The 23,298-nt window shown below is 44.4% G+C and overlaps 1 long non-coding RNA gene across 1 annotated transcript in view; it reads right to left on the minus strand.

The window, feature by feature from the left end:
* Positions 1-6,527: 6,527 nt before the first annotated feature.
* The window catches only part of LOC146866837 (uncharacterized), a 47,411-nt gene continuing 30,640 nt past the window's right edge, over positions 6,528-23,298 (minus strand). The window contains exon 3 of the long non-coding RNA XR_014960633.1: positions 6,528-6,656. This is a non-coding gene — a long non-coding RNA (uncharacterized LOC146866837). The remainder of the gene's footprint in view (positions 6,657-23,298) is intronic.

Genomic DNA, 23,298 nt, shown 5'->3' on the forward strand with positions numbered 1-23,298 from the left:
AAAGGCAAGCCCGGCATGTTTTTGAGTCTGAGCAGCGCGAGGAGTGGGACCTCAGCCTTCTGTCAGTGTGCCACCACAGGTACAGGGCTCATACAACAAGGAATTAGCGCGATTTGTGCACACCTCAGCGAAAACGCACAATTCCCAGGCCTTACTGAGCCAAATGCACAAAAGCATTAGCAAACAAGCATTGGCTGCGCGGCAGTAAAAGTAACGCCGCGTGGCAGTAAAAGTAACGCCGCGCGGCCGTAAAAGCGAAAGTCATTGCGATCCCGATCGCTATGAAAGCGAAAGTGATCACGATGACGCGCTAAAGCATGAGTTTTCAAAGTGCTGCTGGCGCATGCACGCTCGCGTGAATGCAAGCGCTAGGCCAGCCAGCAGCACTTTGAAAACTCACCTCCAAAATGTCTCTCCGAGCCAGCGCATGCGCTGCGCTCAGCGAGACCTAAAAAAACGGGTTTCTCCTTGGGACCTCCATTTAGTTTTCTAAGTCTTTTAGCATCCACCTTTCAACCCTTTTGAAGAGCAAACACACACAAAAATGGCATTAAACATTCACTAGTTGGCAAAACAAAATGAGGAACCTATGATTAAAATTAGATTGCAAACTTGATAGGAAGTCTCAATTCTATGAAGTGCAGTCATTTCTAGTTCAGAAGACAATTTACTTTAATACTCTTCAATTTAGATGGTTTGTGAATGGGCTAATGGTGAACTAAAGGGTAGGCTATGGGAACAGCTCAGTGCTTAGTTTCGTTTAAAAGTGTAATGCCGAAAGTTTACATGAGGAGTCAATGGCTCATTTCTACCACTGACCAGGTTTACTTGCAAAACGGCCAGCACTCATTTTAATGGAGAGTTAAGTTAAGTAAGATATTGGTGCCTTTGAATTATTGTATGAATTGCATTCTTCTGCTATAGCACTCACAGTAGGACATTCTCTGAAGCATGATCTCTGTTGAAATGTTTTCAATTCTCATATTGCTAATTCCCCAGTTTTATTATCCTTTGTAGTAACATGTTTATATGGCTAATGCTATTTAAATGAACTTTTTTGATGTATCCACAATTTAAGGCTTCTGAATAGGTTGCAGGAGAAACAGTAAAACTGTGCAATGGCACTCTGAGAATGCCCGCTCTTCATTTATAGCTCACTGCCAGCAATGTTTAATTTTGCAGAAAGTCTCCACAAATGTAACAATATTTCACAAGGATTATTATCCCTTTATTGGATTAAACTAGAATGGTGCTTCAAAGTTAGGATACTATTTTGGTACATAAATTGTTACCCTAAAAGAGACATGGATGGAACGTTTTCCAAAATCAGTCCTTTAGCAAAAACTAGATACATGTGTCTAAGGATAAATATCTGTTATACACCACTAGAAGTCTGAGGCAGAAGCTTATTTTTTGTTTTGGTAGCCTTTGTTTTCATTTTCAAAGTCAGTACAAAAGAAAACACAAGATACAGAACACAGACTACATTGAGCAATGTCATAAGAGGATATAAGGGACATAAGCAACAGGAGAAGCACATTTCCAGGGTGGCGGGGTGCACCCCAACCCATCAACAACTCAATAGCAGGAAAAGAGAATAGAGGGAGATAAAGGGTGATGGCCAGGGCTTTTGAAGGAAATGGGGGGTGGGGTGGAGACCACAGCAGTGCATATGCAAGGGCACTGAGAGAGGGGGCACCACAAAACCTTCGGGAGGGGAAAGACAGTGAGTGGTGGGGGGTTTCCATGATAGGGAGCAACACCCAGGAATGGGACTCCTAAGAGTCCAGAGGGAAAGCAGACTGGTCAAAGCACAGCCTCATCAGGGATCCAAACCTGCCAAAAAACATTGAGCTTCTCAGCAATAGCGTAAATGACTTTCTCATAGGACGCTATGCAATGAGCTATACTGCTTGGGAAGGGACATGAGGGGAGAACCAATGTCGCAGGAGATGGAGCATCGTCGAAGTCAGAGCTGTGGCCACGAACCGGTGCTCATAGTGCATCAGCAGCGGTGCGCAAGCGAGGTCATACAGCAGCACTGCCTGGTGAGTGAGCCGGGAGGAGACAGTCAAAGTCCTGCTCATGGTGGTCGCCACCTCTACCCATAATCCCTGGATAGTGGGGTAGTCATACAAGAAACAGTGTTGTAGCCCTGCTGATTGCACCACCAACAGCTTGAGTAGGGTAGAAGGTCAGTCCACTCCAGTTTGGCGGCATCCAGAACCACTCCTGTACCATCTTGAAAAGGCAAAACTACAATCGGGACTCCTGCACCCCAGGTTGTCATAGAGCCTCATCAGGACCTTCTCCTAATACTTGACATGGAGCTTCACCTGTCAGGAGATGCACACGTGCCACTAATGGGCAACTCAGACCCATGCCATATCATAAGGTTGCAAGACCTGTGATCACTGCACAGAAATAGCACGTCAGTCGCCGATCAGTGACAATGGGAGAGGGCAGTACTTCCCACAGTGGCATCCCCAGTCTACCACAGAGGCAGTGGAGGAGCTGGACGTACCACCAGAACTAGTTCTGGAAGAGATGGAATTCTAGCTGCAGGGCTGCAAATGAGAGAGCCATTGTCCAGGATGTGGTAGAGCATCTGGATTAGGCCTGGGCAGAGTTCACAGAGTTCCGCAAGCGGAGGAGTGAATTAAGTTGCGATGCTTGTGCTGATTTTTAGCTTCTGGAGTTTGTCCTGCACTGTAAAATCAGAACAAACAGCACCACATGCAGCGCAAGAGGGCACAGCTTGTCTCTGCAACTCTAGTAGATGTTCTACTCAAGTGGCAGCTTTCACAACGTGAGCAGCAGGTTTCTCAACGCGAGCAGTAGTGACCTGATGCGACTGACTTCATTGAGAAAATCTCACCGGGAGGTGATCTAATGTGCAATTTTCCTCGCTCACCAACTTAACATTGGCAAGCCTCAAGAGAGAATGAACTCTGCGCTGCTACATGGAGTTTTTGGGAACATCTAGCTCAATGCAAAGTGTGGAGTGAGAAAAACGTAGCAAATTCCATGAGCAGAGCGGACTTTTACACCGAGGGTTAGTCTGAATACCCGGCCTCCACCAAAATGCCCACTAGGGTTGGCGGGGCACCCGTGCTGAGAATGGTGGCATTCCAGCAAAAGGGTGGGCCTCTGCATGGAAGCAGGGATCCACTGAAAAGAGACCAAGAGCCCGTTTCTAGGTAGCAGCCATTGCCCGGAGCATGGTGTTAGCTGAACAAGCCTGGAGAGATCCATATGCATGGACCAGTTGGAAGCCATATGGGCTGAGTATCAAGCTCTGCTCGTCAGGACCCAGAGAGTAGGATCCAGCACACCCTGCCACAGGAATGGCAATTGTGAATATCGGAGTGCCAGGCACTAGAGTTTAATTGAGGGCAAGCCCAGACCCCACACTTCCTGTGGGCCACCAGCTTATGGATCATAAGGCATGGCCTGTCGGTGCCCAATGTGAATCCATTGAAAACTTGTCAATATCCCTGTGCACGGAGAATGGGACCTGGAGCAGCAACATGCGAAACGTGGGAGAGTGATTATTTTAATAGTCGGAACTCACCCACAGAGCAAGAGATTAAGGTATGCCCGTTTTGCAAAATCTGCACAGGTTGGCTCTAGAAGAGGGTCAATGTAGTCCCTCATCATGTGTGCAAGCCCCCCACTAACAAGGATGGCCAGGTATTTCAGGCAGTACTGAATGGTTGCTGCTTTGGTGGACGTGATTAGGGGGCAGCGCCTTGCTCCTCACTCTCCCCCAATTGATCTTGAAACACCTGGGAAAACCTGTCCACAAGGGTGAGAAGAGCCGGAAGGATCTAGGGAGATACTGGGGAATCCACAGGATGTCATCTGCATAGGGATGGTTGGAAAACTGACCCCCCAATCGGGGGATGCACACTCTCAGACAACTGACAAATTGCCACAGCTAGAGGTTCCAGAGCGAGCAGGAAGAGCAGTGGAGAAAGGGGGCACCCCTGGTGCATCTCCCATCGAATCCGGATGGGGCCGACGGGTAACCTCCGCAGTTCACTGTTATAGTGTTAATGGACCTTCAAAATGAAGACATCCCCCAGAACAAACCCACGGTGGGCCACAAAAAGATAGCCCCATTCAATGTGGTTGAACGCTTTCTCAGCATCCATCCGGCTGAGCCAAAACTGGAATGGCATTGTGGCAAAAAATACAATGGATTTAGGCCCAGATCTCTTACTGAGGTGAATGTTTGACATTGTTCCGCATTCCATCCATCAATTGTTCATTTTGAATTCACTATCTTTGGCACTCTATGCTGCTTAACGGTCTTTCTACTTGAAAATTAAAAAAACTCATATCTCCGCTTCCCCTTGGTGTCATTTTGTTTAGTAAAATTTTCAATTCATTTTGGGATTTTTTGTTGTTTTACATTTCAACTTTATCACTGTTTTGTACTGCTGCATAAATATGTTATACATTGCCTCTGGGTTGAGCCTGTCAGCTCTGTGCTATAGTTTACCATGGGGTTGAGCTCAGGTTAATTTGGTGAGTTTAGTGACTCACCCTACCATATATTGTGGTTATTACCTGAGGTGGGTACCTATCCCCCTCAAATAATTCCCAATTTCTTACCATATATATTTTAAGAAGTTTAAATAAATGTATTTATTCTAACATTATTGCCTATGGGCTTCATGTGGTTCGAGTCCTTAATGCGTGCACGGCAGAGTTAATTACCACAACCGCGGGTGGTCATCACATGATGACACTCTCATCTCTTTACTCCTGGCCCCCCAGCCAGCCCTGCAACCAGGTGAAGTGCCCTTCAGCACTATCCAGCCAGACACAGTTGACCAAGGAGATCTGTGCACCTGCAGAGGACGAGGCGGCAGCCAGAAGACCACTATCCCACCCAAGGAGAGAGACCCCCGGATGCAGGTGTGTCAGGTGAACGTCCAAGAGGACGTTCAATAGACCATTTCCAAGCTAAGAGCTCAGCTAACACTCGCAGACACACTCCCCAGTCAAAACACTGCTCTGTTTTACACAAGGTGTGGATTTACAGTGGTAGGCAAGCCTATAAAGAGCAACCAGTGCCTCTCCAAGATCGATGAGACTGGTCAGTATCAGCCTATGTCAGTCTAGCGGGCCTGACTCTGCTCCTATTCCACCTGCCTTTTAGGTTTAAATCTTTTTATTAACAAGGAGCAAGCGATCAAGAAATAGCGAATGACTGCGCCACGCAGGGCGCCATACGGCAAATGGCAATGCAGTGAGAAAGCAAACTCCAGTAGTACACAAACTACCCCCCCTTTCCACCCCCATTATTAAAGAGAGAAAGAGAGAAGAAAATACAAAATAAAGAGGAGAGAGGAGGTAGAAGGGAGGGGTGTCTTCCTCCGGCGACTTAGAGCGATGACTGTGATCAATGCCAGCGTGGGCCCGGGGAGACCAAGATCCGTCTCACGGGAGGGTCTGGTGCAGGGAGGTGTAAGAGGCGGAGGTATTTGGGACAGTACAGTTCCCTAAACTCCGGGGCTAGGAGAGCTAGGAAGGGTCGCCAGATGTCGCTGAAGGAGCGGCCCTTCCCCACCAAAGTGAGAGAGATTTTTTCATTCCCAGCACGTGCCAAAGGCGTTAGTACCAACCCGCGTGGGTGGGAACTCGGGCAGTCCGCCAATGTGTGAGTATGTTCTGAGTGGCTGAGCCTAAAGCGATGGCTGTCTGTTTCCCCCTGCGTGACTTCAGTGGGGTCTGGATGAAAATGTCTACATGATTCTGCTCTACTATAACTATTATTAGCTGTAGCTTCAGTTTAGACTGGCAGCCAGAGGAGGTGAGTCACACGCTCTCACTGTTTATTAGAGAGCTCAGTTCACTCTTCTGATGGTCTCTGCAGCACCTGCTTTAACCGCCCAGGCCGCCACAATTCCATTTCTCTTAGAGGCATGTTTTTCAAAATGTATATTTCAGACTGACACCAAATGCTTATTGTAAGTAATCTTGTTCCATGTTGCGAAGGAATGTTATGTATGTGCAATCAATAATGGCGAATTCCAGCTCCATGCAGCCTTCAAAGCCTGGCTATGCGGTCATCTTAGAAAGAGACTGTGAGTCCCAGACTTTCCATCTCAGAGATTTTGCAGTATTTGCAAGAAATTTTTAAGAGCTTCACATTACTCAAAGGAGTATAATTTCTGATATTCATCTATTTCTGTGCAGTTCGTTTTGTGTTACTCACAATAAACAGTCACTCTAAGTGTCACACATTGGGCAGTTAATGTCACTCATAAGAGCATTAAAGCCATGGAAATGTCACACATACGCAACTGAAAACTTGGCAATTATGGAGTCTTCATTTTGGCATTTCTGTTTTATTGTTCAGCCATACGGTTCGTGGTTCGATATTAACGCTTGATTGTCTCACCACTAGAGAGACAGTAGTGTGTGAGTTCTGAGACTGCTCGACTTCTTCGGCAGCGGCTGTCAATTGCGCAGCGTGACTGAGTTGCCAAAAGCTTTCATTTTATCCAGGAGCCCTTCACCTCTCCAACATGCCGTGTAGTTCAGGGAGGTTGGAGGAGGTAAGAGTGTCCGGTAGCATTCACAAAGACAAGTTCATGAGGTTCACGGTGCTGTAGGGGATTTTTTTGTTGTCGATGCAGTTTCTAAAAAGGAAAGAAAAACATGTTTTAGTGAGCTGTCATCGCTAGATTCCAATTGAAAATGGCTAGTTAAAAATACCCAGTAGCAATATTATCCGATTTAATTCCTTTGTAAAAGTGGAAAGAAAGAAGGAGATGCTTTCATGATGTGTCAAATTACTTGTCTTCATGACCTTAAAAAAGCAAGTGTGGTCTGCCCAATGAAAGCCTACGAGGAAGCAAAATGGCAACTTCTAATCTTTTCCTTGAAGATGTAGTTTCTAAAAAAGTATAACTATGCATACACTATTTACGAGCCACATTCCATAAAACAAATAGAAAGGTTATCTTTACCCACTTGAAGCAGATTGCAGACATTGCTTGACTAGAATGCCAATGGATTGATTGGTTCCCTCTTTGACCAGCTTACTCTTTCATTACTCGTCTAACCGGGCAACCAGTCTAGACAGAGGCGTTTGCAAGATATGCCACGAAAATTGTTGAGATGAATTAAAATAGGGTGAGAAGAATGGGACAACTATACATGAGTCTGGATTATATTGAGAATTGAAATAGAGTTTGGGCAGGAATTTAGAGGCATGTGCACTATGAGGGCTATGTAGTTTGATGGAATCTAGGGCCATATTAGCAACAAATTGCGAATTTTTTTATCGCCACCTATTGCTGGAATATATCGCCACGCTAACGCTGTATTAGCAACAATTAGAGCTATGGCGATAAATATTCCAGCGATAGCGGGAGGGAAGGGCCAACATCGCAACAATTCTAGCGATGTTGCATGGGGAAGGGGGAAAACCTTGCTGATACGACCCTGTGGTCGTATCAGCATAATCCACCCCCATGTTAGGTATGGTTAAGTCAGGAAAATAGCAGGTGTTAAAAAACTGGCGATGAACCCGGTTAGCGCGACTTTTCACGTCGCTAACCAGGGCCAGGGCCTCCTTGCTAATAGGCGATAGGCCTGTTAGCGGCTGTTTACCAGGTCTGTTGGTTGTGAACGCCTACTTTGCATGTCATTAGCGATAAATATCGCTGACATGCAAAGCGGCACCCAAACCGGTCGCTTTCGTCAGAAAGATGTCGCTAACTGCTGTTAGCGACAGCTTGCTGATAGGGCAATAGAATTATCGCCGCTTTAGCAGGAAAAGGTCCAGCTAAAGCGGCGATATTGCCCTTGCTAATATATGCCCCTTTGTCCATTATAGGGGATCCACCGAGGCAGATTTCAAACTCAGGAGAGAACACATACAATAATCTGAGCAGGAAATCTAAAACAAGCTGAAAAGGAATATGCCTAATACGATACAGCCCTGGAGAGGCGGAATACAGCTGCGAAACATATTGCGGCTCTAATGGCTGTACTGAATTTTATTTTGTCATAGACACAGGTGATTTATTTGTTTAGAACAGACAGCACATAGTGCAATTGAAACATCGAGACATGAAGATCGTACGATACAATATGAACATTTTATGTTATGGAATCTATAAAACCAATTGTATTGAAGTCTTGGATGGAGTTTTAGAATGTGAATTAACAATATCCTGCAATACTTGTTGGACATAAATTAATTCGTTTTTCATATTTATCTAGTTAAAAGTACAAAAATTATACTAATGGATGGTTCTTTTTATTTGGTTTGAAAACTGTAATTTAATGGAGTGTTCCTTTCAATTGGCATGGAAACTGTAATGTAAAAACTGCTCCCTAAACAAGTACAATGATGATATGTTATATTTATGTAAAAAAATCATATAGACCTGTGCCCATACTTATGAATCCAACAATTCATTAATATGCCAAATCATCTTTCTTCTACAAAAAAGAATCATGTCATGATTAAATCTGATGTTTATATGTCACTGTGCGAGCCTATTTATGTCTCTACTAAACAACCTCCTTAGACTTCTCTGGCAGAGGCATTGGCGAAGGCGCACTTTCATTGCATCTAGAGTGGTTATTCCAGATGTTCCTGCAGGGGCGTAGCTTCCATTGGTGAAGCAGGTGCATTGCACTGTGTCCCAGAGGACTGGGGGCCCACTGAACCCTGATTATTGCTGTATTTTATATTTCAAACAGCAACCATTGGCCTATTTGTTTCCTTGCACTAGGGCCCATGACACATTGCCTATGCTACTGTGTTCCTGGTGTTGGTGCTTATGGTTTAGTTGAGGTTGTTATTCCAAAAAAGATTGAGATAATGTATTAACAAATATACATGTTTGTGGGATTCATTTTATAGGGAGTGTGTAACCTACAGATGAAATAGCCATTACTCATAGAACAGACAGTGGCGTAACGAAACATGAGGGGGCCCCCCTGCAAAGTACATGGAGTGGGGCCCCCCACTCTCTGAACCAAGTAAGGAGCTTGCAGGCCACGTGTCCACCGCCCGTGCACAGTCCCGGAGTGGCGCTCTGGAGCGCGCCCTCCACACTGTGGAGGTTGCAGGGGCTATTGTTACCCCACTGCTTATTACCTAGCTTTCTAGAAAACCGAACTCCGTATTCTAGAGTTATCTAGAAAATGCTAATTTGTATAGTAAAAGAGAGCCCTAATCGGAGTGCAGTAACCCTTATGTCCCTGGTGCCACTGTTCCTGCTGCTCTAATGATAGCTATGTCCCCTATTTTAGATGACTAAAGTGATGTGGCATATGTTATAAAACTGGGAATGTAGAGGGTTGCTTTTGCAGGTTTACAAGTACAAATCTGAGAAACGTTTGCTTGAGAGGTGCCTTCTTAACTTGAGTATTGTTTATCCTTTTACAATTTTGGATCCCAAACCTTTGTGTATTATCTGCTTCGTTCCAAGTACTCGCGAAGGAAAGTGCCCATGAGCTGAAAGCACTCCTACCGGTTACATCCAACCTGACTCTCCTTGATTCTTTCTTGTTCTTGGCTGCCTTAGCAGTCAGACACTTACAACCCGGTTGATGTTTGTCAGCAGTGCATTGAAACTCCATCACTTGACCTTAACCCGTTCGACGCTTGTGACGGAGCGGTTCCGTCACGTGCGTCGGTTGCGCTGTGCGCATGACGGAACCGCTCCGTCATGGCCCCGCCCGCGCACGGAATCTTCAGCGCGGCGCGGAAATCCGCGCCGCGCTGAAGGGGTTAAAGACCCTGCCAAGTTAGTTGAGTTGTTACTTTCAGAATGTATTCATCTAGCCCTGGGGCCATTACATTGCTGGGGTTGGGCTTATTCCAGTACTTTATTGTTAACGAAAACAGGATCATCATAAGTAGGCAGCTTGAGGGGGCCTATCAGATTGTTCACAGTAACCAAACTGGTATTATCAAGTAAACCACCTCCCAAAAATATTCACATCTTAAACAAAGCAAACAACACTTAACCACAATTGTGCACGTTACTAGACATGCCATCACCAAAGGCACCGCCAGCGGCTGCCACTGGAGCTGCAGCCTTCACACAGTATTCCCCAGACAATGCTGTGTGCTCAGCCCTTGCAGCCTTAGTTTCCTCTCTGAGCTGAGCAATAACCCTTGAGACTGCTCTAAAGGACTCCAACTCCACACCCAGTCAACATTGATCTGTGTTACTAATAAAAGTATTGCGCTGAGTCCCTTTTTACCTGCTCAGAAGAATCTGATCCAGAGTGGATGAAGGTCCAGTCTTTCTCTGAAGAGAAGGTGGCTGACCAGGATATTTAAATACCCGCAAACCTTGATGTCACATCTACATTCCCACAATCCTTTCTTCTATTGCTGCAATCTTTAAATGCGATTTTCAATAATTAGGCTGACTTTTCCTTATATTGTACCATATTCCACGTGTTTCATTTATATTTAAAATAAGCCACTTTACCTTTCAAGGGTTTATCTTTTTCCTGGGATGACAAGCACTAACCTTCTTTTGTAAAATAAATAAATAATAATAATACAAAATTTATAAAGCGCCTGGCTACTCCATACAGTGTTCCTGCGCTAGAAATGAATTATCCAGTATAGAGCCAAAATGCACAGTCTACCCACCCTAAATTTGTTTAAAAAGCTTAAGTTTCTTACGAAAGACTAATCCTGAGAATTCCTGTCTCAGATCCAGAGGCATGGTGTTCCACATTTTGGAAGCCAGAAAACTAAAGGAACATCCTTCCATGGGTGCTTTTTTCATGATGGGGATTATGGTGAACGCAGCTCCTGCAGACTTATGCCTTCTTCTGGCTCAATAAGGCTTCACCAGAGAATATTGGTAATAAGGTACTTTATAATTCAAGATTTTATGGCAGAAGCACGTGGCTTTAAAGGACACTCTCTTGCTTAGCGGGATCTAGTGTAGTTTAGCAAGGGCTGGTCCCATGGAGGAGCGTCTCGTGATGTTCAGCAGAAAACTTGCTGTTGAATTCTGCACCCTCTGGAGCTTTCTCAACCTCCCTTGTGTGGCTCCGATATATAACACATTACATTAGTCCAGTCTGGACATGGCCAGGGCCTGGACTACTGTTTACCTGGCGGCTTCACACGGAGAAGGCCCCTGATCTTTTTCAATGTTTTTAGGATACCAACACATTTCACCACAAGGCTGGCTGTCTCGCTGTCAAATGATAGATTTTGTCAAACCATATTCCTAGGTTCTTCACTTTTGGCTAGGGAACAGGTACTGGTCCAAGTGCGTCTAGCCAAAGACTGTCAAAACTCAGAATCTGACATTTGTTTGCAGTTTCCGTGTCAGTGAAATGCCCTGCATACCCTGCTCAGCAGTCTGGAGAAGCACAGCCTGGAAAGAACATCCCAGATACTACAAGGAGTGTGCACTGTTTGGCTCCAGCACACCTCAAAGAGTAGCTCCCGGAGTGGTGTGATAAGTGAGCCATGCCACCTCCATGTAAGGTGGCAACGGAACCCCGGCACTGATGGAAGGACCCCCTCTGGTGTGTTTGGGCAGTGGTGGTACAGATGGAGAGGTACTACGCCTCCTGGAGCTTGCCCATCCCTGATGACATGCCATCAATCATGGCGACAGATAATCAAGCCACCAATTGACTGCCCTTTGGACTATTCAAAACTGTGAATGACATTTCCAGCTAACCAATGACTGTAGGTGGCAGGTCCATTGCCCCAGTGGGCACCATTGCGCCAAGAGTGCTTACAGTATGTTAAGATTTGCTTCCATTATGCCACAGAAAGCATTACAGAGGACACCATTGTGCCAAGTACTCCCACATAATGTTCAGAATTACCATCATTATGCATAATTAGATTTGCCCCATCATTCATTATTAGTATATGTTTGAATATGCACATCCCTCAATAATCCTTAATGCGAGCTCAGAGTTGCATCATCACTCAGTAATCCTAACTGCATACCCAAATTTGCACCATCACCCAGTAGTAATCAGTACATGCTGATGTTTTCGCAGTCATTTAGAAATGTCGACTGAATGGCCACATTTGTAGCATCACTCGAATTCTATTTTATGCATGGATTTAAATCATCACTTAGAAAGCCTGTGCATGATCAGTTTTGCAGCTTTGCTGAGAAATATTGGCTGAATGCACGCTTTTCAGAGAACTGAGATCTTTACTCACTGCCATAAGCATTCAGCTCAAGCCTGGGCTTGAGCTGTCGGATTCTACCAGTGCAAGTTTCTAAGGGACCATTTAAGTGTCACTCGTAACACCCTAACACCTCTGCACCCAGAGTTACTGGGATCCCCGGGTATTGATAGCTTGGGAGAGAGATAGAGGGAGGGATGTATGTATTTTGCTTTATTTCTTAATCGTCTAATCTCCGGCACACAGTTAAATCTTAAAAACATAAAAATGAAAACATTTACACATCACCTTGACCGCTTTTCTTGTCTCTATTTCTAATTGGCAGCCATCTGTACATTACTGATGCCCGTTACTCTGCCTGCTCTGTGTTAGTCTTGATAAATGAATGCTTTAAAATGGAATGTGCCCTTTCATTGTTCACTTTCCAATGTGTTTTCATTATCATGATTATGAATTATGGAAAGTTATTTTGTCTGTTCGTCGTCCTTCAAGGGTTCTGTCAACATATACTATTCCTACAACGAAGTGATGGTGTTTAAATCGAACCATTTATGTTTGTGAAATATATGCAATGTACATTTCACAACTGAAACAGTAATACCTGATGCAGTGTGAAACTGCATGTTACTTCAAAAGGAGTACTAAAGTGGTGCAGAGGTATGTAGTGAGCTGAGTTGAGATAGAGTTGGGCGAGCCATTGAAAGTTGAAGCCTGGATCTGGCTCAACTCGAGGTCCCATTGGAACCTTGAGCCCATAACGAGCCGAGCCTTCATGTGCCTTCTGCCTGCCACCCTCACTCTACCTTTATGGACAAAGAGGTGAAAACAGAACCTTAACATTTGAGATAAAAGGGAGAGACAAACAGATACCCATTCAGTGAATGATCTGTACAAAGTGGAACCAGAACACTTGGATTCATTGCGGCTTCCCCTGTAACTTAATTGTGTGATCTTAGGCAGATATTTCTTTTTACCTGCTTTTTCTTCACTATTGCATATAAAAGCACCTTCAAAAACGTGAAAACTGTCTTGCCTCTTAGTTCATTAATAGCACTACTGCCAGGGTGGGGGCAGAAATGGGTATAAACTCAAGTTAAAAACTATCACTTTTGATAAGTACGTCTCAGACAGTGTTTCCATGTGATTTAAAATGTCACAGCTTCCACTTGTTCAAGAAGTATGATTTACATCGCAAACGTGTTCGCGGCTTAGCTCGTGCACAGGTTCCAAGAACCACCTAGACCCTTGGCTCGGCTCTGTCTTGGCTCGCACTGTTAATTTGTTGCATCGCTCACCTCTAAGTCGTGGATTCGTCTACCTACCTTCCATGAGATCATTCATAAGTTATTGTCTGTTTACTCCCTCCAAGTTCCATGTTTAACTTTCCAATGATGTGTCCTGTGGGAATAGTCCCATTGTTTCCCAATCCCCAAGGACTGGGCGCGAGCTCCAGCCTTCCTTGGGTGACTGTAGGCCTGATTGGCGTGAGCAGTGGTTGCCCGTTCGATTTCCTGGCTACATTCTATGACGTTTATCACAACAACATTGTTTCTTTAATTTATGGACCAAATGAAACTTCGAGTAGAAGAAAGGTAACGGATATATTTATATTTAGAATGTGTAGAGCTGTGTCATGGAGAGCTCCCCCTCTCATAGCTGCCAGGGTTTCAGATTGCTATGTGTGACATTTTCATAATTTCAGTGTGATTAGGAGTGACATTTCAATGACCATGAGTGCCACTATCTCGAGAGCAAAATACAGCAATGAATAAGAGGGAAATATATAAATATCAGAATTTACAGCCATATGAACAATGAGAAAAAGATTTTTATAATTACTGCAAAGCATCACTAGAAATTAGAGGACACTAGTGCCCTTGTAATCTGATCGTACTGTAAAGCTGGGCAGGACGGCCCCCTGCTGGAGAGATCTTGTTTTATTTGGCGCAGGGCGCCACCCATGGTGCAATAATGAGGCAAAATGCGTGCAGCGCTAGTCAATTAGCACGGCACCCCCTCCCGACCGAAGCTGTTACACTACAGTATTGTGCACTAACGTGTCACTGCTGAAGATGAGAGAGGCTGCTTGCTGCACAATAATTCCTAGAGTGAATGAGATCGTAGGCAGCCCAGAATGAATCCAATTTTATAGCAACCAAGAGCAATTACATACCTGGCAGACACGAAACGTGAGAGAGCAGTCCGTGCTGAAATAAATGTAAAGGCGTGCGGCGGTAAAAATCAAGTAACTTTAAGTGTTTGTGCTGCAACTTCTTGCTGCTTGCGGGGGCGCTCAGTGGGGCAGTCTAGCCAAAGATGGGCGATCAACTAAGTGACCCTGAGTGAGAGTAGAACGATCAGACACAGGGCAAAGGTAGTAAAAAGACTGCAGAGAGGGGCACTGACCAAACAAGCTCCTTCTGGCACCCATCTGATACATTTGAAATTCCCGCCTGTCCGGACCTGCAATGGCAGCAGGCGGGCAACTAGAGCCAAATTTCGGGGGGGGGGGGGGGGGGCTGAAAAAGATTTCGGGGGGGGGGGCTAAGTCTTCCAGACATAGGCAGAGTGGCTGTAAGAAGGGGCGAAAACGCAACAAAAGCCTCATTAACGAGTAAATGGTCTTTTAAAGACCTGTGAAGTACTCGGGTCCGGCTGCAATTAGACGGCCACCAGCCCGCGAGGCTGTCTCAGCCGGGCTGACAAACATGACGGGGGGGGGGGGCTGAAGCCCGGTGAGCCCAATGGGTGTTGCGCGCCTGAATGGCAGCAATAGAGATGCTGATAATTGTGGTAAATATTTCGTTACCGGTACTATTTTTTATGCGGTAAAGTCTTAGTGAGAATAACTCAGTAAAAATAAGAGGCAGAATCCGTGGTATTAGAGGTTTTAAAAGGGCTTTATTCCTATACAAAGGAATACAATTCGAATTGTGGGCCTTCTATTCCATCACCACGAAAGTTCAGGAAGGAAGGGAGCATATATTATTGATAGGTAATCATTTTTATAGAAAAGGCATTACAGTGAAACAGATGCAGTAGGCGTAACAACTGATAAGACAAAATAAAATATGCATGCGTAACTAGAATAGGCGTAACTAGAAAACGTCATTATACATGATGTCACAAGTGGGTGGATCCATAAAAGAATCCTGCAATGTCAGCAGAAATGTTTGGCAAAGATGCGCGCGCAGCCGCATGACGCATGACGTGTGATTGACGTGCAACTAGAGGGTGAAGGGGACTTGACATTTAGCTCTACATGTGGAGACAGAAGTCTGGGGTTATGTCAACCTAATCCCAAATCATATCTAATATCCTATGTTTAAAGAACTGTGTTATCCAAAAGGAGAGGTCTCTTAGGATAGAATCTTATTCTATACTGACTATACTGACTGTTAGTGCGTGTACAAGCGTCTAAGTGTCTACACTAGATGCGAGGGGGTAGGAATATTCCATGGTAACGGGGCTATGAATTACTTGCATGAGGACAGCGAGGCCTGGCCCCTTTGCACGGTAGCTGGAGGAATGTTTACCTAAACTACTAGACAGGAATGCATCGGATGAGGAACGGAGGAGATAATCTTGAAGGTGAAATACAGTTTTTGGCAGGCGACAGGCTGGATCAGGCACCGTTAGCCGCGCAAGGAGTAAGACAAAGTTCATGGTCACAGATGCAGGCTCAGACTGGAGCTTTCAGAGGCAGAAGGCAGGAAAAGGCTTGATGACAGAATTCGGGCCTACTCGCTTGAATCTGTGAAATGTGGAAAGTGAACCACATAAAGTCGGTGGCCTTTCATACTTAGGAATGGAATATCTGACCCATTCATGGCGGATCTGAAAGAGGACATGTTGACGGTGGACGCACATATGTTTGCGTCTTCAGAACTGGAGCAGGAGGGAACATACATGTATAACATACATGTATAACATGCACATGGAGCCGTTGGGGTCTACGATAGGGGACATAACTGATCACAAAATTCATATTTCCTCATTCCCTCCTTGTCCCCTTCGGACCCTCAGGAGATATCGATCTTCATCAATCCATCGATCTGTTCATATAGCATCATTTGTTCTTCTTTCTTCTTCCGGGATCTCGAACGAAAACTTGGATGTGGGATACACGAGGTGGCACACAGACCACAAATCGCTGGCCCACATTGTAGACATAAGCAGCAACTGAATAGTATGAGAAAGCCAATACCTAGGAAGGATAGGATTCTCCATCCCCAGGCTGACAACACGCCCCAGAACCAACCGGACCAAGTCCAGGTGCCTGGACTCTGGTGTATCTGGCTTACAATCTTATGAAGGCGAGTTATGGCTTTATATACTGACGGCGAATTTTCTGGGATGAAAATGCAGCAACTTGATCCGATGACCCTACAAGCTCCGCCCCTATCGGCCAGGATGACGTCAAGGACAAGACGATTTTGAAGCACAACAATCCGCATAGCAGACTGCTCTTCTGTTAAATTGCCTAAGGCGGAAATAGTTTCGTTCACTACTGCTTCAAGGGTTCTGGTTAATCTACGTATCAGCTTACTATTAGTGACTGTACCTATATAGGGAAAGAAACCTTTATTGAAATCTGTGTATTTCTCCCATGCTGTTTCAGTGTAATCGACAATTGGGAGATCTCTCTGCTGTCTATTGTGTACTAAATGGGTATTTCTGTGATAATCAGGAGGAGCTAGGAAAACAGGTGGCAGAAGGAATGCTATGTAACAGGTACCATCCCAATCTAAAGGTAGACATATATATGCGGTCTGGCCACATATGAAGTAGGAATGATGGGAAGCTCTAAATGTAGACTTGCCTTGATCACTGAATTTTATTACAGTGGTGCATTTACTATGACCCATGTGTATGGAACCATTCTTTCTTATACATAATTCCCCTTTTACTGGGAATACTGACATGGCGGGCAAGATTGGTGTAGCTTCAGATTCAACGTTCAGGATCATGAGGTTAAGTGTAAAGTTACCTAATCCATATACTTCATTTTCTAGATCAGTTCCTGTTCTTTTGGGAAGTCCCTCCTTGTTAGGGTAGCAGACTTTAAGCAAAACTAGGTTCAGGTTTCCCCATACCCAGTTGTCTTGATAAACTGCGGAATTTGAATCTAGGGTATTAATCAAACTAAACCATGCTCCACAGGAGCCATTGTGTGTGAACGGATATGGAAAGAGGGGCAAAACTCCCTTATAGTTCTGATCGGGAGGGAGTCGGCCACATATCCAACAATTTGTGGCATTGCTGGTTTGATGGGAATGATGTAGCATACTAATGAATGTGTTGTTGCGCAGCGCAAATCTATAGGACAACTCATGCGGAGGAAATTCACTAAAAAAATGTTCTGCAGTTATATTATAAGCACGCTTAGGAATAGGGTAATACATGTGCAATAGGATGCTAAAAATAATGATCAGAAGACTTAGAAAAAACAAAATTAATAATGTTACTGTACAGTGACTACGAAGTGATTTACAATACGCATGCTTTTTGAGCTGCATCTGATGATTTCTTTCTCTATTCCGGCCTAGAGGATACATGTCAGAGACAAATTCAACCGATTCACCTTGGAGAGGACTTAAACAATCAAATTGTCTGACTTACTAGACCTCAATTTTAGTTTATAAAGTTCTGGTTTTGTTAATTCAGCCAAGGGGAGCTTTGAGTCTGTCTTTGAGGGAATACAGGGTTGAGTATTCACACTGGAAGGTAGTCCATAAAATTTCTTGATATGACTCGAGTGCAACCACCCTTTCCTTCCCTCGATTTTCACGGCTGTCCTTGTGGTGAGTAGAACCAACTTCGGTGACTTCCACCTAGGATCCAGTTGGGTCTTCCGGTCAAAGTTCCTGACCAGCACCAGGTCACCAGGAACCACGTCATGGGGCTTCACCTCAGTATTGTCAGGAAAAGCTGCGGATACCTGTGAACGACAAGATTGTAGTGCAGACATCAAGGAAGCCAGGTAATCTGTCAGCATATTACAGTCAACGTCAGTGATTTTACGAGGTATAGGCGTCCCCCACATATTTGGTGGTCTACCGAAGATCACCTCATACGGGGATAGCCCTGTTCGAGAATGTGCTACCATTCTCATGTAAAAGAGCGCAACTGGTAAGGCTACTATCCAATCGACTCCTTTTTCTCTACATATTTTGGACAATCTAATTTTCAAAGTTTGATTATGGCGTTCTACGAGACCTGCTGCCTCGGGATGTCGGACACAGTGAAATTTCCATTGATAGCCTAATAGAAGGGAAACGTGTTTCATTAGTTCGGATGAGAACGGCTGGCCGTTATCTGAGTAGACAACACGTGGTAAACCGTACCGTGGGAAGAATTCTTGAACTAACTGTTTGGCAGTAGTCGGGGCAGTGTAATCTGAAACCGGGTATGCTTCTGTCCAACGGGAAAGAGCACAGACAACTACGAGAACATATTTGAATCCTCGACATCGTTCCATCTGGATATAATCCATCTGGAGGACTTCAAAAGCATGATCGGGAGTTTGAAATCCACCCTGCTCTACGGGGATGCTTTTACCTGGATTAAACTGACAACATATCATACAGGTACGAACTTTTTGTTTAGCTGCGGCTCGCAAATGTTTGTTGAACCAAATGTGTTGAATGCTGTCTAGCATAGCTTTTTCTCCTAGGTGCGCTGGACTATGTATAGTGTTAATGATGACTTGGACCATTGAGTCGGGAAGAAACCATATAGATTTTTCCTTCGTCATCCATCCTTGATCTGTTTGGATCCCTCCTAATTCAGTCCATTTCTTTATTTCTTCTGGTGTAGCATGTGTCTGTATGTCAATTACATCAAGGGCGGGGTCCTTAACTGTCATGCAATGTGTTGACGTCGGAACTATTGTCTTTGTCATGTCAGTTGTGTGGGTCTGATTCTGAGCAGTCTGTTTAGCTGTTCTGTCAGCTAGGTCATTACCCTGAGAAATAATATCGGTAGCTTTTGTATGGGCCTTACATTTCATAATCGATATTGCAATAGGTAGATGAATCGCATCTAATAGGGCTTGAATGAGGGGTCCGTGCTGGATGTGGGCACCGTGAGAAGTTAAATAACCTCTCTCTCGCCACAGTACGCCGAAGTCATGGACGACTCCGAATGCATAACGTGAATCTGTGTATATGTTGACTTTCTTATTTTTGGCTTGAATACAGGCTTGTGTCAGAGCGATGAGCTCTGCTGCTTGAGCTGACAAAGTATCAATACAATTTGTTTCAATAACTTCAGTGTCTGTTGTGACTGCGTAAGCGGCCACTAGCTCTCCTGTACTTGCTCTCATACATGACCCATCTACATACAATGTCAAGTCTGGATCTGACAAAGGGATATCTGTCAAGTCTTGTCTGGGTTTCGTCGTGATAGTAATAACTTCGACACAATCATGTGCCAATGGATCTGTTCCGCCCACTGGTAACAGTGTGGCAGGATTTAACGTATTGCAACGTCTGATTTCTATATGTGGCTGAAACAATGTTAATTCGTAACCGGTGAGTCTCGCTATAGTCAAGTGTTGTGTTTGTGTGCGGTTCAAGAGAACCTCTACTGCGTGTGGTACTTGTACTGTCAATTGATGTCCTAACACTATGGCATCGCTTTGTCTGATTGCTAAAGCTGTTGCTGCCACCGATTTCAGGCACGCAGGAAGAGCCTGAGCTACTGGATCTAATGTACTAGAGAAATAAGCACATGGTTTATGTGATCCTGCTTGTTCCTGAGTGAGTACTGACAAAGCAGTACCTTCGCGTTCTGTAACGAAGAGTGTAAACTGTTTACTGTAACATGGTGTTGCTAAAACAGGTGCTTGCCATAAAGCTTTCTTTAAACTTTCAAAGGCGTGTGTATGTTCTTGAGTCCAAGGGAGGACAGTCGATGTGGCTGCCTCCTGTGTTGTCAACTGGATGAGTGGTTTTGCTAGAAATGCATATTGAGGGATCCACTGCCTACAGTATGAAGTGAGGCCTATAAAAGCCCGCACCTCCTTTTGTGTCTTGGGTGGTGGCATATTAGCAATTAACTGGATGCGGTCGGGTGTAAGCTGCCTTCCCTCCTTGGACAGCGAGTGCCCAAGGTAAACAACTCGCTGGACACAGAATTGCAGCTTAGAAGGGGACACCTTGTGCCCCTTGTCGGCCAGAAATTTCAAAACCATCAGTGACGCTTTTTCACATTCAGGTTCGCTTCGAGCGGTGATCAGCAGATCATCGACATATTGAAGCAAGGCAGTGTTAACTGGCATGTGGATACTGTCAAGTTCTCGTTTCAGTGCTTGGCTATAGATGCTGGGGCTTTCTGTAAATCCCTGAGGTGCGCGTGTGAATTTAAAACTTCGTCCATTTAAACTGAATCCGAACAAATATTGGCTTTCCGGATTAATTGGGACACTAAAGAAAGCATTCTTGAGATCAATTACAGTGAAAAACGTTGCTTCTGAGTCAATAGCTGTGAGTAATGAAGAGATATCTGGGACCACGGGGTATTGTGGTACAATACATTTATTTAATTCGCGTAGATCAATAACTAATCGATATACTGGTGGAGCTTTTGGATCCGTTCTTTTAAGAATCGGAATTATCGGAGAATTACATACGTTGGAGTCGGTTTCAAAAACCACTCCTTGTGCAATGAGCTCGTCAATGATTTGCAGTAAAGCCACAACAGCATCGGGTGGTAACTTGTATTGTCGTATTCGTGGTAGTATTACTCCTGTTTTTAGTGTGACACGATATGGTGTAATATTCATGTAACCAACATCAGTGGGGCCTTGTGCCCATAAATGTGTAGGTAAATTCTGCAGTCGGTGATCCATGTCTCTGGATACGTAGTGACCTTTAAAGTCACGTAGAAATAGTCGTACTCCTTCCGGAGAACAACATATTATAGCTCCTAGAGCTTTCAATGTTTTTATGCCTAACAAGTTTTCTGGACATGATTTAGTAAGCAATAAATCTGTAGTACGTGTCAATGGACCGACTGTAAGTGGAAGAGGTTGTGTTACGTCATTAATTATAGGTTTTCCTGAGAATCCAAGGGAAATATTCTGTGAGCCTGAGAGGGGTGCCCCTGGAACTTCACTGCGTCTTATAGTTGTTCTGCTTGCCCCTGTATCAAGTAAAAACTTTCTGTCTTCCCCTAATAATTCGCTATGTACATAAGGTCCCTCTTGGTCTACAGGAACCTCAATAAGGGGTAAGCCAACTTCCCTCTCTAGGCTATCTCATGAGTATCGCTGATAATCGGGATAATCTGCTTGTGCATACTGGTACATCTGTTGCGTTGTCGCTTGTGTGGCAGCAATAGGCTGCGCTGGTGGTGGTGCTACGGTCTGTTGTGGAGCTCCCTGTTGCGGAGCTAGTTGTTGCGGAGCTAACCTAGGTTGTGCATGCTGAGGAATTTGTTGTTGATTCTGATCCTGTCTAGGTGGACGTGGTCTCTCCTGGGTTCTACCTGTAGCAATATTATGTTTCAGGACTGGACAATCGTGTATATAATGACCTAGTTGTTTACAATAGTTGCATGTCCCTTTCGCAGGGCCTGCGGAATCACCCTTTTGATGACTATCGGCTGGAACTGACTGTGCAACAAGCATTTTCATTTTTGTATCTTTCATACGTCTTTGTTCGTGTTCTTGTTCTTCTCTAATTCTATTGTGGTGATATTGTAACATCTGGAGCATCTGTGATGGGGTATTACCTTGCCAGGTACTTTCGAATTTCAATACTCTATTCTTAACTTGTATCAGAGAATTTTCAACTAATTTTGTCACAAACAGATGTGGGTATGACTCACTACTGGCTTTTATACCACTATTTATACCAAAACATTTTTCAAATCGGGAATAGAAATCATTAGTGTCTTCGTCTGGCTTTTGTTTACAGGCTGAGATTGCACCCCAGTCTTCCTTTTTCGTAGTTAATAAACGTGGCAGTACCTGTATTAGTAATCCTGCTAGTGCTGTAGTCTTTTCCCCAAGCCCTGCTCCTGCAGCTCGGGCCTTTTCTTCGTTTTCCAACGCTGTCCAATCTATCTTTTGGTCTCCCACCTCCCATTCTTTTTCTTTGAGTTTTTCATAAACACCGGCGGGTAATAGGACTTTTAATATTTTCATAATGTCGGGGTAGGTATACTCTCCCATGAGTAACATGTCTTTTATCTCACGGTGGAAACCTGCTGGGTCCTTGTCATGGCTGGGTACTACTTTCTTCATTTCTAATAATTCTAGTTTAGTTATAGGCGTGTACACAAACACGCGTGTAAAATTATCACCGGCACCTCTAATTGGGTGCACTTCGCGTAACGGGTTCTGTCTATCTATGTGATACATTTTTCTTCCCATGATGGGAACTGGAACGTGTTCTGGGCATACGAAATTTAAATATTGGTTTCGGGATTCTAGAATTTCCTTAATCAAATCAGTACCTGACCCTCTCCATATATTCGTGAGTAGTTCTGTCAATATGTCAGGTAAGGGTCCTGGATCGGAGTGTTGGCTTTTATATAATATAAGGAGGTGTTGAATCATGTATATACTAGCTAAACGCTGTTCATATGGGTCTAGATTCAGAAACGTGTGTGCAAGTACATCGTCATTGTATTCGCCGGGACTGTCAGCCCATTGTACTGCTGACCTGGCTAATTCTTGTTCGTCCAAGGAATCAAGCATGTGGTACCCCCTTCGATCTCGGAGTAATTTATCAGCGGCTTGGAATAAGTGTTCAGGGGATTTTGTATTTAGCCTAGGGTTTGGAAAATGTCTATTATATTCTGGACGTATTGGACGTACCGGATCATTAAAACCTCTGGTATTATTATGGGGTTTTCCTCTACCTACATAAGCTATCGTTTCTACTTGCTCTGACTCTTGCTCCTCCTCCTCTCTGTTTAGGTCAGCGGCGTCCACCTCTAATCTTTCTTCGTGTATTCGTTCTACTTCTTTGCGGATCTTTCGGTACATGGCGACTATACATAACTGTTTATCATGTCTCCCTTCTGATACATTCTGGCCCCAAGTGACAAGTTTTTGCATTTCTTCCGGATTTACCCCAGGCCGGTCTTGATTTCTGATTACACAGTTTATGAGGAAA

Source organism: Triturus cristatus, chromosome 1_2 (assembly GCF_964204655.1).
Source record: "Triturus cristatus chromosome 1_2, aTriCri1.1, whole genome shotgun sequence".
Classification (NCBI taxonomy): domain Eukaryota; kingdom Metazoa; phylum Chordata; class Amphibia; order Caudata; family Salamandridae; genus Triturus; species Triturus cristatus.